This window comes from Chinchilla lanigera, unplaced genomic scaffold (assembly GCF_000276665.1).
Source record: "Chinchilla lanigera isolate Chin_1 unplaced genomic scaffold, ChiLan1.0 scaffold00020, whole genome shotgun sequence".
In the NCBI taxonomy this organism is placed as follows: Eukaryota; Metazoa; Chordata; class Mammalia; order Rodentia; family Chinchillidae; genus Chinchilla; species Chinchilla lanigera.
This window is the reverse complement of record NW_004955421.1, coordinates 8,360,002-8,377,164: the sequence shown is the minus strand read 5'-3', so window position 1 is coordinate 8,377,164 and position 17,163 is coordinate 8,360,002. Positions and strand designations below refer to the sequence as shown.

At 41.4% G+C, this 17,163-nt stretch overlaps 2 pseudogenes; both read left to right on the top strand.

The window, feature by feature from the left end:
- LOC102030431 overlaps positions 1-13,710 on the top strand; it is a 44,886-nt pseudogene extending 31,176 nt beyond the window's left edge.
- A 9-nt stretch (positions 13,711-13,719) lies between these two features.
- Positions 13,720-16,048, top strand: LOC102030086 (annotated as a pseudogene).
- The last annotated feature ends 1,115 nt before the right edge of the window (positions 16,049-17,163 follow it).

Here is a 17,163-nt window from a genome sequence, read left to right as displayed (position 1 = left end):
TTCTTTCTTTCTTTCTTTCTTTCTTTCTTTCTTTCTTTCTTTCTTTCTTTCTCTCTCTCTCTCTCTCTCTCTCTCTCTCTCTCTCTCTCTCTCTCTCTTTCTCTCTTTCTCTCTTTCTCTCTCTCTTTCTCTCTTTCTCTCTCTCTCTCTCTCTCTCTCTCTCTCTCTCTCTCTCTCTTTCCTCCCCCTTTCTTTCTGTGACAGGGTCCCACTGAGTTGCCCAGGCTGGCCTCAAACTCACAATATTCTTGTCTCAGCCAGCCAAGTAGCTGCCAGTGCACCCAGCCAGTCTTTTTTAGGATGCCAGCTGATGATTTCCAGTAGACATTCTGGAAGACATAAGAGTGGAGGCCATAAAAAGATCCAGGGTTTGGAGGAGGAAGCGATGACAGGTAGAGTGCAGGGAGCAGGTTTAGGACAATGGGGCTGCTCTGTATGATTTTGCTGAGATGGGTACACGGCACTGTACATCTGTCCAAACCCCCAGATGCAGAATGCTGCGAGTGAACTTTAATAGAAACCATGGGCCCTGGGTGATAATGATGTGTCAGTGTTGGTTTATCAATTTCACAAACCCAGCACTGTGGTGGTGGGTGTTAACTCTGAGGAGGATGTGCCCCTGTGGTTGTAGATGATGCTATACGGGAACTCTCTGTACTTTCCGCTCGATTCTGGCAACTAAAAAGGCTCTAAAAATAAAGTCTATTAAATTAAACAAAATTCTTGCTGAGGGTGCTTTTGCCATGATGATGTACCTCAGCTGAGTGTACACCAAGCAACATAAGAAAGATCATGATAAAGGAGGCAGACCTAGCTAAAAACCCTAAGACAGGAGGGTCTGGTGGTACAGGCCTCAAAGAAGCAGAGCTATGGGGGAGGACGAGACAGGAAGACTGTGAGTTCTAGGCCAAGCTGAGCAATTTAGCGGCTCATCATTAGAACACCACTGGGTCTGATCCCCGGTACCAAAACAGAACCACAGGACAGCCAGTTACTGTGCTTGACAGCAGGAGTTTTGTCCATAAGTTACAGAGACCCCCCACTAGCAGTGAATTGATCAAGAGCAGAAATGATTTCACCCTTACATGAAATTCTCTGTGTTCTGATGTATAAAATGGAGGTGATTAAGGCATTGCCTAATTTGGTCCTGGGGAGGATTAAGTGAGCTAGTGCAGGAAAACTTCTTAGTGCAATGCCTAGATGGTAAACCTAACTTGTATTGCTATGATTGTTATCACCTCTCTCCTCACTTCCGCTCACTCCCTTGTTCCACTCATTCTTGTTATTACTATTTTATTAATTATTAATTATTTTGAAGTACTGAGAATTGAACCTAAGTCTTCTTGCACGTGAGGCACACACTCCGCTGACGAGCTACATCTCTATCCCATTTTAACTTTCATTTTGAAACAGGGTCTTGCTCAGTTGTCCAGTCTGGCCTTGAACTCACAGTTTTTCTACCTCCACCTTTATTGTAGCCGGAATTCCAGGCATGCACCACTATGCCATGCATCTTTTAATTCTTTTTATTGTGGAAAATTATGTCTTTTGGTGACAGGCTAAACCAGCTTTGGTTTTCCGGTTATTTTTAAAACGTATATGTAACTCTCTCAGTAGCCTGTTTTAGCAGATGGAATCACTGGACAATCAGTGACAGTACAGTGGGAAAGACAGGTATGAAGGCAGCAACTGAGGGGCTAGACTCAGGGCTTTAATGAAGTGTCGCATCCGGTGAGTGGTTGGGTACTTTGCAGAGCCTAACATTTCTGCAGCGGTAATTTACAGCATCTGTGGTCTGTTTTAGATGATGAGAGCATTTAGATCCTGCCAAGCTAAAATGTGCCTCCATCTTTTGGTTGGGCGTGACACTAGCGACTGTGTGGGGAGGCACTTGTTGCTCTGGGTGAACGTCAGTGTCAAGGGCTGACTTTGCCAGGGCTCTTTCAAGACAGGATTGCATGGAAAAGGACCTGCCAGTTCCCCAGTACCGTGGTATAACGTAAAGAACTTCTGGACTTGGGGACAGAAACAAGTGACAGCAGGGCTTAAACCTGCAGTGACTTAGAAAACCTAGAATAAAGGGCATGTGGCAGAACAAGGGCCCAGTCAGAGTCAGTGAAACTGTGGGATAAAGTTTCACTGGAGGTGTGTGGGATACCATGACTGTGAGAATTTTTATTTTCCATACTGTTAAGAGTTTTCAGGAGTAGTTTGTAATATAAGCTGAAGCTTGCTCAACTGTGCAGATGCCAGATCCTGTGCTAAGTGCTTAACATAAGAGACTTCATCTAATCCTCACTACTATACAGCCAAGCAAGTACTGTGACACATGTTTTATAAGCAGGAGAATGAGGCTTGTAGAAGTGAAGGAATAGCCCAAGTTCACACAGCTGGGGTGGCAAGTAAGGAGCTGGTTTTGAATCCTAACCCCCATAACCATAGTGCCCTTTAAATCCAGCATCTTTTTTAGAGCTGAGGGGCATTGAGACAAGGTCTTGCTATGTAGTTAAAGCTGGCCTTGAACTCACCATGTAGCCCAGGATGGCTTTGAACTCATGGCAATCCTCCTGCATCAGCCTCCTGAGTGCTAGGAGTACAGGTATGCACCACTACACACAGCCTGAATCCAACACTTTTAACATATTTGGCCTTCTATTGTAGTTAATTTTTACTTTTTTCCAAGAAAATTATTTTTATTGGTACATTTTAGATATACATAATGATCATACTCATCATAGGGAATTTGTACCTGTACATGATATGACATGATTCTTTTCTTCCCATTCCCCTCACCTCCCTTCAACTCCCCTTCCCCTGCTTATTTACAAAAATTTTGTTTCATGTTTTCCTTTTTTGCGTTTCTTTTACTTTTCCCCTCCTCCCTTTCTCCCTCCTCCTCCCTTGTTTCCCTTCCTATTTGCACATTTTCTTCCTATTTCACAATATCTACCTTACATTTTGGTCCTTATGTACCTTTTTTGTTTCTTACACCAGAGAAACAACATGGTATTTACACATGTGTGTCTGATTTATTTCACTTAAGATTATGGTCTCAAGGTGCTTCCATTTACCTAGAAATGTCTCAAGCTTATCCTTTATGGTAGAGTGGTACTCTCTTGTATAAAAAATCCTTTTTATCCACTTACCAGTTGATGGCATTTGGGCTGTTTCCAAGATTTGGCTATAACTGTGCTGCTATAAATATAAATGTGCATATATCGCTGTGGTATGATGCTTTTGATTCTTTTGGGAAGGTACCAAGAAGGGGAATAGCTGAGTCAAATGGAAGCTCTAGTCCTAGTTTTTTGAGGAATTTCCACATAGATTTCCACAGTGGTGACACCAATCTACACTTCCAGCAACAGTGGAGAAATGTTCCTTTTTCTGCACAACAATGCCAGCATTCTTTTTGGGGTGAGATGGATCTCAGCATTGTTTTAATTTACACTTAATGAGTGAACAATGATGTTGAGCATTTTTTCATATGTTTATTTGCTGTTTCTATTTCTTCATCTGAGAAGTGTCTATTTATTTCCATTGCCCATTTTTGAACTGGGTCTTTAAATTTAGGGAGTCTGATTTTTTTTTTTTTTGAGTTCTTAATGCATTCTAGATGTAATCCTTTGTCTGAGGAGCAGCTGGCAAAAGTTTTTTTCTCTGTGCTGTGGGTTGTTTCTTCACTCTGCTGGTGGTTTCTCCTGTTATACAAAAGTTTTTGATAAGATGAGATCCCAGTTGTTGATTCTTTGTGATAATTCCTGTGTGATTGGAGTTTTGTTCATAAAGTCTTTGCCCACACAGATGTCTTCAAGAGTTTTACCTCTTCTATCTTCTAGCAGATTTAATGTTTCTATTTTAATATGTAGATCTTTGATCCACTTTGACTTTAGTTTTTAGTGCACGGTGAACCATATGGTTCTAATTTCAATCTTCAGCATGTGGAAAGCCAGTTTCTCCAGCACCATTTATTAAAGAGGCTGTCTTTCTTCCAGTGAATGTGTTTGGCACCTTTGTCAAAGATAAGGAGGCTGTATATGTCTGGAGTTGTTTCTCATTTTCTATTTTTTTAGTTTAATTCCTGGATCGATGCTTGTAAATTGCCTATGGTGAATAGCTTTATTGCTAGCACTTAGAACACTTAAGAAATGACCACTCCTCAGAGGTGTCTTCCAGGTGTAGCTGGATTTTAGATTTTGAGGCTGTTGCAAGATCCTACCTCTTCAATTTATTGGGGATGAGAAGTTGCTGCCTATTATGGTTTGTGTCTGGGTGTCCCCCAAAAGCCTCATGCGGCCATGGGGCAGGCTTTTAGAGTTTGATTATGGGTGTGAGAGCTACACCCACCCTGGGGTGGATAGTTTGCATATGTAAGGGAGAGGAAGAGGGTACTTGAGGCCATTCTGCTCTGGTGTGTGCTTGTTGCTTTGCTGTGTTCTGCCGCCATGAGCCGTAGCTCTCTGCCATGTGCCACTCTGCCTTATAATCTGCCAAGTACGGACTGAAACCTCCACAAACTGTAAGCAAAATAAACCTTTCCTTCCTTAATTTTGGGCATCAGGTATTTTGTCCCAGCAATGAGAAAAAAGTAACCAAGACACTGCCTACTTGGCCCAGCCTGTGGCTCTTTGGCACTGGCTTATAGTATTTTTTTAATGACCCTTATGCAATCTCAGTAGAGCTATACCAGGAAGAACAGCTGGTTTGAACCATCATGTCACTTTGGCTAAAGTGTGCAATCAGCAATAACAATAGCATCAAACACAGCCTAGAAAACGACAAGCTGAGGTAACCATTAGTTTGCCACCTTTAACCATATGAACTAAAAAAAAAACAAAACAAAAAATGTGAACTAGATTTGTTGTTATGTAACAAAATCTAAAACAAGTCAGAAAATTGTATGCAGTAAGTAAGTTCTTAATATGACAACTTTAACCTCAAGGGAGAAAATTTAAAAGGGGTTGGGGAAAAATAGAGAAATGGAAGAAGAGGAAGAGATTAGAAAAAGTTTGGAGGACAAAGAAAGATCATGCAAACTTTTGGAAACTGGTACAGAAAACAGCAGAGGAAGAGATAAGGAAGAAATAAGAACAGAACAGATCAACAACAAAAGAGACTTTGTACACTCATATGAAAACAAGAATGAGCAATGAAGAGAAAAGAAAACAAAACAAGAGAGAGAGAAAAAATGGCCCACTTCAAAGTGTGTCTCTGCTGTCACTGGGGGACAATGTGGGCAGAGTCATGATCCGTGTTGATTAAACCCAGCAAGTCAGCTGTAGCTTTATGGTAAGGTAGTTTATTTCTCCTGCAGTTCAGGCTGATTTCTGGCTATGAGGCTGGAACCAGACTTGTTCAACCTGTAGCAGTTGATGTGCATCCTGTGGGCTTTAAATAAGCTGTGGGCCACTAGAAGGAGTCAGCAGTTTTTCTGAGTTCTGAACTTAGCTGGTCTCTCCCCAAGATGGCTCCTAGCCAATAGACCGCTCCTGTGGGCAATCTGAACCCCACACCACTCACCAGCCCCTGTAGTTGTCTGTGTCCTCTGCTCCCTTCCGCAGGTGCATCTCTCCATAGAGGCCTCTGGGGTGGCCAGCAGTCACAGTTCCTCTGCAGGTTTGAGCTGTCATCTCCCATGCAGTAAGTCCAGACTCAGAGAGAAGGTGCTACCTTCCACCCTCTTCTTCTTCATTTAAGTTTTTCTTTTCACTCTCCCTGTGGGCTTCAATTCTGACTCCTGATCCTTCCTGGGTCTAGAGGACTCACTTCCCTCCTTTTCTTCTCTTCCTCATGTAATTATGTTCCAGTGTCTGTACACCAAATCTCAAAGAAGCTCTTTTTCTGCTGCTCACCACTCTGCTGTCTTCCTGGAGGCCTTGAAGTTAATTTTTATATGCTTTACTTTTAAACTAGGTTATAATATTCATAAGTGCAAGACCTTGTCTATCTTTTAGGACTATTTATGGAGATATAATTGGCTACTTTAAATACAAATATTAAATACAGTGTAATCACTTAAAATGAGATACTTAAGACTAAGAGGCAACTAATAATTCCAAAAAGCTGGTTGCAGTGGTACTTATAATCACAGATGAATGCCCATAATCACAGCTACTCTGAAGGCTGAGGCAGGAGGACTGTAAATTCAAAATCAGCCTGAGCAATTTAGTAAAATCCAGTCTCAAAAAGGTGGGAGTCTGGGGATGTAGTTCAAGGCTGAAGCAACCCTGGGTTCAATCTCTAACACTGAAACAATAGTGCCAAAGAGCCAATATTCTTATTTCTATCACCATAGGTCAGTTTTGCCTATTCTTCAATATCAGAAAAATGTAATCACAATATAGTAACAATTCTTTACATAGTAATACACAATTACTTATATTTAGTTAATATACATGGGAATGATGAATAAATGTTTAAGGAATGCATGTAATTTTTCTTCTGGTGGCATACAAATATAAATCCACATTTAAACTGGGCATGGTGGTACATGCTTGTAATGTCAGGACTCAGGAGGCTGATGTAGGAGAATTGCAAATTCAAGCCCAGCCCTGGCAATTTAGCAACACCCTGTCTCAAAATGACAAAAATAAAATAAAAAGGCTAGGGATCTAGCTGTGCAAAAGCCCTGGGTTGAATCTCTAATAGTGTGTATATACAAGCATGACAGAGAGAGAGAGAGAAGGAGGCACTGAGAGATCCACTATGTAGCCCAGGAAGGACAGCTTTTCTCTTCTTTGCGTAACATGAAAAGGGAGACAGTTTTTAAATAAGAACAAATTAGCATGGTTAAAATGATTAAGAACATTTTACATCTATGAAATAAGATAGGCTGCTGTGAAAATGGAATAACCAGAATGAAAAAAAATATGACCAAAATAGCCAAAATTAAATAGCACTGAACAGACTGACCGAATAACAGAGCAGACGGACATGAGGACAGAGAGAGCAACCTGGAAGACAATCTTGAATAAATCCCCTGCAACGTAGACCAGAGGCATAGATATGAAAGATTTTTTTCCTAAAGAAGTCAATGACAGGCTGCATATAGTGGTACACATTTGCTATCTCAGCCCTTGGGAGGCAAATTAGTGAGATCTTATTTAAAACAAATGCACAAACATGCTGAAGGTGTAACTCAGATCCTTAGGTTCAATCTCAAGATTAAAAAGAAAAAACAACTGTAAATTAGAGGGAAGAGATCAGGGCATGGCAGATGGCTGGGCAATTGGGTTTTGACCTGTACACATGTACCCAGTCACTGCACGGGAGACTGATCAGAGAGTGTTATCTTCAATTCTGCTGGTGACAGCAGGTTTTTGATAGGATGGCCTGGATCTGATGTTAGCCTGAGGAGTGGGGGACACAAAATATGGCTGCCCTTAAGCTCCTGGCCACTGTACAGTTCTTCAGTGGCTCATGCACACTCCCTGGGGTGTATTTCTTTTCCTGCCTTTAATACTTTTAATAAATATAAAATGTTGCTGCCTTTCACACTTGTGACAGAGGTCTCATTAAAGGCTCTCTGGCCTTTGGTGATGGGCCCTAAACTGACCTCATCTGGTCCCAGAGAACAACTCCCACACATTTATGGATGAAGTATGGGCCTTCGAACTTCATCTCCTGTTGTCAGATTTATTCTTGAAATTTTCTCATTTTGCATTTTCTGTTTGCCTCTCTGAGCCTCATTAGACAGTTCTTTAAACATTCATTCCCAGCTGTCTATTTTTTTTCTCTTTTCTCTTTAAATCCACAACAGCCAAACCCTTTAAAGCAAAACACCAAGAGAAATGTCAGGTTTCAAAGCAGTGAATTTCAGTTGTATTAGACAATCACATTAAATTAAAATGAACAAACGAACAAAAGCACCTCCTGACAGGTCATGGTTGTGTATGCCTGTAATCCCACCACTCAGGGAGGCTGAGACAGGAGGCTTATAATTTTGAGCCCAGTCTGGGCAAGTTTGTGGTTTAGTGAGATCTTGTCTAAAAAAGAAACAATAAAAAAGGGCTGGGGATACACTTCAGTGTGAAGACCCTGGGTTCAGTCTGCACTACTACAAACAAAACAAAACAACAAAACAGCCCGGCATGGTGGCACACATCTGTAATCCCAGCACTTGGGAGGCTATGGTAGGAGGATTGCTGTGAGGTCAATTCCTGCCTGCTACAAAGTGAGTTCAAAACCAGCCTGAATTGCATAATGAAACCCTGTCTCAAAAAGACAGAAAAAAAAAAAAAAAAAAAACAAACTCATCAGGCATGGTAACAAATGCTTATAATCCCAGTTACTCAAGGGTCTGCAAGTTTGAGGTCACTCTGAGCAACTTAGCAAGAGTCTGTCTAAAAATAAAATTTCAAAATAGGGCTGTAGAAAAGAAAAAAGCAAAAGCAAACACACACACACACACACACACACACACGTACATGCACGCACACACACACACAAACAAACAAGAAAAAAACAAAAGGGCTGGGGATATGGCTCATGGTAGAGTACTTGTGTCGCATGTGTAAGGCCCTGGGTTGGATCCTAGAACCACAAAAGAGAAGACCTAACTGTAAAAACAGTTGTAATTTCTTGACATACTATACCCTGGCTAGATATTTTACATACATAAACTTTTGTGTTGACAGTCATAGGGAAATTGAGATTGAGAGAGATGTCCCTTCTCAGTGGAAAGAAACAGAACCATAAATCCTTATGTAAAGGTGCTCATACAAAATTCAGTGCACAAAGCAAGTTTTACAATAGCACTTAATCTCATTAATAGGAAGTATATGTAAAAACATGCATAGGGTCTCAAATGCATACATACAAATACACACTGCGATGGTTAATTTTCGTAGTCAGCTTGACTAGATTGAAAGATACCTAGAAAATGGGCAAAGCCACACACACACGCATATGCGCACGCACACACACACACACACACACACTGGCAGAGCCCATTCCTGAGTGTGCCTGTGCCAGTTTTCCAGACATGACTGGTGTGTCAGTCAGCAAATGGAGTGGGACTGTCTGGCCCTGAACGTAGGTGATGACATGCAATGGTCCAGATGCAACAAAAGTGGGAGGGGGAAGTTCAGATGCAAAAAGGATTGTGTGAGGTTTTTGTTACTGCTATCACCCATGGACATTAGATTCCAGGTGCTTCAGGTTTCAAGGGCAGATTTGCAGCCGCTCTCCTCAGGGCTTTCAAGGCCTTCAGTTTTAGACAGGCCCTGCATCATGGGGATCTTTTGTTTTGAGGTTTCCAGCTGCTCGGACTTAGCAGCTACAGGGTTTCCCTGGCTCTCCAGCCTGCTGATTGGAAGTATCTAAGCTCTGATTATGTACGCCAATCTAATAAATCCCCTCATAATTATATATGCATAGATTCTCTTCTTCTAGAGAACTGTAAGATACATATAATATGGGTTTGTAAAGTATAAGGAAAATGTGCAGTAATCTTGGCAGTTCCCAAATAGACCTTCTTTTTCTTTTTCTCCTCCTTCTCCTCCTCCTCTTTCTTCTCCTCTTCCTTCTTCTTTTTTTTCTTCTGTTCTCTCTCTCTGTTTCTGTCTGTCTCTGTTTCTTTCCCTCTCTCATAATCATCACATAGAAAAAATAATAGAAGGCTGAGTATATTTCTATGGTGGAGCACTTGTCTAGCATACACGAGACCTTGAATTTTATCCCTAGCATTTCAAACAAACAGATAAAAACCATGCACACAAATATAAGAGGATTCAATAAGGTGGTCTATGAAAGGCATTTGGAGCCAGATGTGGCAGCATGACTGTAATCCCAGTACTCTGGGGCTGAGTGGGAGGATGGCAAATTTGAGCCCAGCCTGGGCAACCGAGCAACTTAATAAGACCCTTTCTCAAAGTAAAACAATAAAAAGCCCTGGGACTGTAGGTTGGTGCAAAGACCCTAAATTTAATTCCCACTACTGACAACAGAAAGAGAGAGAGAGGGAGAGGAGGGAGAGAGAAAGAGAGAGAACATGTTTGGTATGATACCTGATATAAGTGAGTACTTGATCTAGTAATTTTGGTATTATTATTACTATAACTATTATGTATTTATTTTCTGGTACTAGAATTGAAGCCAGGGCCCTCATTTGGAGCAGTATCTCCAGCCCTTTCTTTATTTCTCATTTTATAATTTGAAACAGGGTCTCACCGAATTAATAAGCTGTCCATGCTGGGTTAAAATTTGTAATCCTTCTGTTTTAGTTTCCCATGGCTCATTTTTTAAAATTTGGTATTATCTTCACACACTTCAAATCAAACAGACAGTTAGACATGGTCTCATTGCTATTTTTTATTTTTTATTTATTTTTTGTCTTTTTGAGACAGGGTCTCGATATGCAGTTCAGGCTGGCCTTGAGCTCACTTTGTAGCCCAGGCTGGTCTCGAACTCAGAATGATCCTCCTGCCTCAGCCTCCCTAGTGCTGGGATTACAGGCGTGCACCACCACGCCTGGCTCATTGCTATTTTTTAAAAGATCTCATCAAACTTTCTTTCTTTCTTTCTTTTTTTTTTTTTTTGTGGTACCAGGGATCGAACTCATGACCTTGCACTTGCCAGGCAGGCACTTATGCCACTGAGCTATACCCCCAGCCCTCAAACTTTCAATAGTGAATATCCTCTCTTTTTATTCAGTATAGGGATAGAGCCCATGGCCTCAACCGTGCTAGGCAAGCACTGAGCTACATCTCTAGCCCCCTTTAAAATTTTACTGTGAAACAGGGTCATCACTAAGTTGTCCAGGATAGCTTTGAACTTGTGATCCTCCTCCCTCAGCCTCACAAATATCTGGGATCTTGGTTGTGTGCTACACATCTGGCAGCAATGACTATCTTTAAGGAGACAAGGGTTGGAATAAAGATTTGTATTTTCACTCTTACACATAACTGGAGTGTTCCAAGTGTTTATCCCTAGCATTGCAAACAAACAGATAAAAACCATGCACACAAATATAAGAGGATTCAATAATGCTCATCAGGCACTAGTTTTATTATACATTATATAAATTATTTTATATACTTCTCATCCCAAATTTTATTTCCTCAAATGTCTTTACCTTGTCTTACAAGCAACTATTAAAATAATAGTGAACTATTTTTTTTTAATCTGAAAGGTCTATTCCATAGCATATGTTTGGCCCCAAAGCAGAGCAAAGAGCATGAGTTATTAATAACATTTTCCTTGGATTCCTGAATCTGTCTTTCCCAGCACATTAGCAGAGCAGGCCACCTGCTTGGACCTTGACAGCACCCGAGTAATTTGAATGAATGTTTCTATCCTGAAAGCTCACAGCCTGGTTTTGAACTTGACTTGGCAATAGATGAAAATGGTCAGAGCATCTGTACAACCCCACTGGGCATCAGATCCTTATCCCTGCCTCCTGTCTGCAGGAGAAGACCCTGCAGTACATCATGCAGCCACTGGTGGAGCAAAAGCACAGAGGCACTGGCTCTGAGGCAGCGGAGTCAAGAACATCCTTTCTGTTGGACTCACTACCTTCACTAGACCACTTGAGTGTATTTATAGTCCTTGGGAAGCTGGGTGAAGCATGTTTACATCTTAATGTTTTTGATCTGGTCTCTTTGTTCCATTAAAGGTGGCTTTAGGGGTTTACAGGGCAACCTAAGTACTTCCATAATAGCTTTAACTGGAGCTCTGGGAACAGAATGGCCTCTCTGACAGATGATTTGTTAGGCTAGGATCTCAGATATTTAATACCTCAGAGCATAACGGTGGGTCCCACAAACATATCCCTTACTTTTCTATTGTAAATTTTACTTTAATATACTAGTAACCAGCTGTGCATCTCACTATCTTTCCCTGAGGGATAAAGGAAGCAATCTTTATGTTTATCCACTTGGTATGACAAAAGGCTAGCTAGGTGTGTGCACATGTGAAAAAGTGTAAAACCAGGATTTACACCCACATGATACTCAGTGGAACAGTTTTATGTATGTTTATCTGAGGATCACAGAGGGTATAATACACCCACACCAATCTAGGATTTTTTTTTTAGTTATCTTTCAATTTTTCTGGAGGAAGTAGCCCAGTTCAGTACAATGAAATATGAAAAATCAGATTTGTAGGTTTTGGAGGAGGTCAAAAGTGAATCATCAGGTTACTCATGCATGGATGATGAAGATGATCAATTATGATCATAAAAGAAGTGTGATATGATTGTATAATGATGTGATAATTATGCCTTTGATGTTGGCTATGTGAGGCAAAGTTCCTGTGACAGTGAAATGGAGCAAGAATCTGCTGATACAGACACAGAGAATGCAGACCTCTTTGATTGAGATAATGAAAACAGCAACATGAACACGTATTTGACTAGTGGAAATGTTGCAAAATGGCCATGCAACCAAATAGAATTGACCAATGTTAGAAAATGTAGTCCAAAAATATAGTGACAGTCTTGGCAGGAGTGCAATGTTTTAGACGTGCCAGCACTACTATTCAATTTTGCAAATTATAACAGATGAAATGTTACAATACATTGTGAAATACACAAATGCTGAGATACAAGTAAAATATTCTGTACGCACCAATAGCCATATTTAAAAATGTGTTTATTATGACAACTTACTAGCTGAGCTGAAAGCATTCTTAGGTCTGCTGCACTTACCAGGGATTTCTCATGGTGTGGGGAGCCACAGGGCCAAGAGCACAACTTGGGCCACCCCCACTGCAAGAGCCAGCTACCACTCAGGAAGAAGATCTGATCAATAGCTTCAGGGTGAAGGGAAAATAACTGACAGGAGACCAGACAGGCAACCACCTCATCAAAGAAGATTTGGAAAACTCTTTGAACAAAAGGGTGAAAGACCAGGTGTGGTGGCACATACCTGTAATCCCAGCACTCGGGAGGCTGAGGCAGGAAGATTGGCCGAGCTGAAACTGGCCAGGACTACATAGTGAGTTTAAGGCTAGCCTGAATAACAGAGTGAGACCCTGTCTAAAAGAGGGGGAGGTGAAAGAAGAGAGCTTTTGGTTGATAACCCATTACTGACCATCCTGTCTGAGAGTGTGGGGGCCTTGGAAGAGGGCGAGTTGGCTGTGGATGTGGGATGGCCAAGCAGATGGGTTTGAGTCTCATGGCAAGTGTGTGATAGGCATAGTGGAAACGACAGATCTTTTTCACATTGCAGTATCCTGAAGCATGACGACAAAAGAGGAGGTAGCAGATCTCTCAACTGGGGAGTTGGCAAAGATGAAGGAACTGACTTGAGTCAATGAAATGTGACTGGGACACACTTGACGATGAAGAGTTCCCTGTGGCAGACACAGAAAATGAAACCAACAGAGTTGAAGAGACTATGAAAGAGGATCCAAGAGAGGTAACTGTGGGTGAGTGGGAGGCAATCTGACACAAAGACTGGGAAAAAGTAGAATTTAATATCCAAAAACCTAACAAAGGTGCTGAGGGGCAGTGGAAGAAGGGATTTGCTCTATATAAGTCAAAGAGCGAAAAGGCTCTCGCTGAAGATTTGTAATGGACCATATCTAGAGGTCAGCAAATAGTATCACACCTCAGCTGGAGATCAACTTTGGAGACCTGGGCTGCCCAGGACATCCACCCAATGATGTGGATGTGGGTGTGGGTGGCACCCACACCATGGCGGCAGGACTGACAAGCTCCGTGCTTCTGCCCCTGATGTGAATGACCCAGAGGTCTTCCCAGCTCTGGCTTAACTGGACGCCATGACACAACCCTGGTTCCTCGGTGGGCCCACTTATTCAAAGCTTTGTGCCAGCGTAAGGATTCCAAACAACTAAGAAATTCTTTTTAAAAAGATGTCATTCATACCATTCACACCAAAAGACTGAATTTTATGCTTTGAAAGTGAATTCGCACTATACTGAAGTCACAAATAGGGTAGTTTTGTATTTAGAAATGTGTTGGTAGCAGGGATGTTTCCATAATTTTCAGAGATTATGCATTCTTCATGGATGCTTTTGTGCCAGGTGTGGCAGCACTAGCCTGTAATCCCAGCACTCAGGAGGCTGAGGCAGGAGGATCATTGCCAGTTCAAGACCAGCTTGGGCTACAAAGTGAGTTCAAGGCTGAACTGCATAGCAAGACCCTGTCTCAAAAAGACAAAAAAAAAAAAAAAAGGAATGCTTTTGTGATGCTGCTTGCATATATGCATTTCCAAGCTTGAAATATAGGTGTGAACAGTGTGTACCAGTTTAAAAGTCTTCACTTCATTTGTGTTCTTTAATTAAGAATTTATGCGTTCCCTCAATTACAAACTGGTTTTAAATATTGGACATACTACTAGCTTTAAAACCTGCTTTGCATTTTCACATAAGGTCAACTGGGGCATGTAAACTTTGTTTTGTTAGGTTTTATGTGTGTGGAATACTAATTACTTTTGGATCTTAACTTGTTTTTTTTTTAAATGATAAGGACTTGTTATGTATTCCAGGTTGGTTCTGAACTCATTATGTAGTCCAGGCTGGTCTTAAACCCCAGCAATCCTCCTGCCTTAGCCTCCCGAGTGCTGAGATTATACTACCATGCCCACACTTTAACTTAGTTTTAATATTTTCATTTTTGGGGAAAAATCTTTTTCTACTTCTCATGATAGCTATTGCTTTATGCTAAATCTTTATATACAGCCATATCTGTGCTTGAACAAATTCAAAGCACATTGATTTATTAACCCTTGCTCCTCCCTGGTTCATTAGGTTCAAATTATACCTGATTGAAAAGTTGAACTATATTTACTTTAAAATGTACAACTTTCCCACTTGAAAAGCGGAACTGAATATGTTATTGGTAGTTGTTTAAGCTACTTACTGTTGATAGGCACATTGTGCCAAGTGAGTTGGTTGTATGGCTGTGGATTTCTCACCATCTAGCAGGATAATTTGGCTAATTCAAAATATTTATTTATTTATTTAGTTTTTAGTTTTTGTCTTTTTGAGACAGAGTCTCACTATGAAGTTCAGGCTGGCCTTGAGCTGACTTTGTATCTCAGGCTGGCCTCAAATTCTCAACGATCCTCCTGCCTCAGCCTCCTGAGTGCTGAGATTACAGGCATGCACCACCATGCCTGGCTAATTGAAAATATTTAAATTTCTGTAGGCCACCTGTCTTGGTTACTTTTCTCTCCTTGCTGGAACAAAATACCTGACACCCAAAATTAAGGAAGGAAAGGTTTATTTAGCTTATAGTTCATGGAGGTTTCAGTCCATACTCAGCTGGCTCTGAGGCAGAGTGGCACATGACAGAGGGCAACAGTTCATGGCAGCGGAACACAGCAAAATCAACAAGAGCAAAAGGGAGGAATGGCAGCAAGCAGCCTCTTTCCCTCCCTTACATTGTATGCAAACTACCTGCCCCGGGGCGGTGTAGCACTCACACCCATAATCACAGCATTGGATCATGGATCAATTACAAATCCTAGAAGCCTGCCCCATGACTGCATGAGGATTTGGGGGGACAGGCAGACACAAACTGTAACACTACCCCACTTCCTGTCCCTGCTGGCTGCTTCCTTGTGTGGCTCGGCGCAGTTTCGACATACGCATGGAGCAGTGTTACTTCTGCTCTGGGTTCATCTACCTCAGCCATGGCATGATCTTTGTCTGCAAGAAATGCAAGGTGTTCAGATTCTGTAAATCTGAATGTCATAAAATCTTTAAAAGGAAGCACAGTCCTCAAAAGTTCTGGTAAATGAAAGCATTCCGGAAAGCTGCCAGCAAAGAGCTGACAGAGGATAATTCATTTGAATTTCAAAAATGTAGAAATGAACCTGTCAAATACCAGCGAGAACTGTGGAATAAAAGGATTGATGCCATGAAGAGATCAAGCGGAAGCGCCAGGCTAAATTTATAATGAACAGGATGAAGAAGAACAAAGAGCTCCCAAAAGCGCAGCACATCAAGGAGGTCATGTAGAACATCCACCTCATCTGGGCCCTCTCGCAGGCAAAGAAAAAAGCTGGAAGAAAAGATGGTGCAGCAGTTGCAACAAGACATGGACATGGAAGATGAGTCTCAGGCACCTTGCTGTCCAGGCTAATTCTGTGTGACAACCTCTCATGAAAGCCTAGAGCTTGGAAACCCTTGGCCTGTTTGTTGTTGAGTCACTCCAGTGACAGTGACTGGAGTCTCTTCTGAGCTGCCCTGTGCCCCAGTGGCTGTGGTGCTGGGTTTCCTCCTCATCACTGCCCCCTGATCCATGTGTTCATGTAGGTGTGAAGATTCTGTGTGCAAGTGCAGAGCCATACTGTGGACATCAGACGGCCGTGCCATTTGCATGATGGCCAAGGCAGTGTTTGTGTACAGAACAATTGCCAAAATTCATAAAAATGACACATGAGACCTCAAAAACTCCACTAAAAGGCTTATGGATTTAATAACCAAATTCAGTAGTGTCGCTGGATACAAAGTTAACACCCAAAATTAAATAGCATTTCTGTACACAAGCAACAAACAGACAGAGAGAAATTAGGGAAACCACACCTTTCACAACAGCATTTAAGAAGACAAAATACTTAGGAATCAATCTAACAAAAGAAGTAAAGGATCTATACAGTGAAAATTACAGTGCTCTGAAAAAAGAGATTGAAGAGGCTATCAGAAAATGGAAAGATATTCCTTGCTCAGGGATAGGAAGAATTGTGAAAATGGCCATACTCCCAAAATTGTTATACAGATATTCATAATATCAATGCAATCTCAATTAAAATACCATTAGTATACCCCACAGATCTACATAAAACATTCTTAAAGTTCATCTGGAACCAGAAGAGGCTAGAATAGCAAAAGCAATCCTGGGAAACAAAGGAAAGGCAGGAGGCATCAAAATTCCTGACTTGAAATTATATTACAAAGCTACTGTGATAAAATCAGCATGGTACTGGCAAAAAAGCAGACCTGAAGATCAATGGAACAGATTAGAAGATGCAGACACAGCTACAGACACACTCAGGCACCTTTTCTTTGACAAAGGGGCCAAGCATATTCACTGGAAGAAAGGTCGCTGCTTTAATAAATGGTGCTGGAAAAACTGGCTTTCCACATGCCAAAGACTAAAACTAGACCTCTTGTTATGGTTGATACATTGTGTCAACTTGGGGAGTCTAGAGGTTTGGCTAGGTGACTCAGCAGGAAGCCAGGGTGCTTACTTTGTAT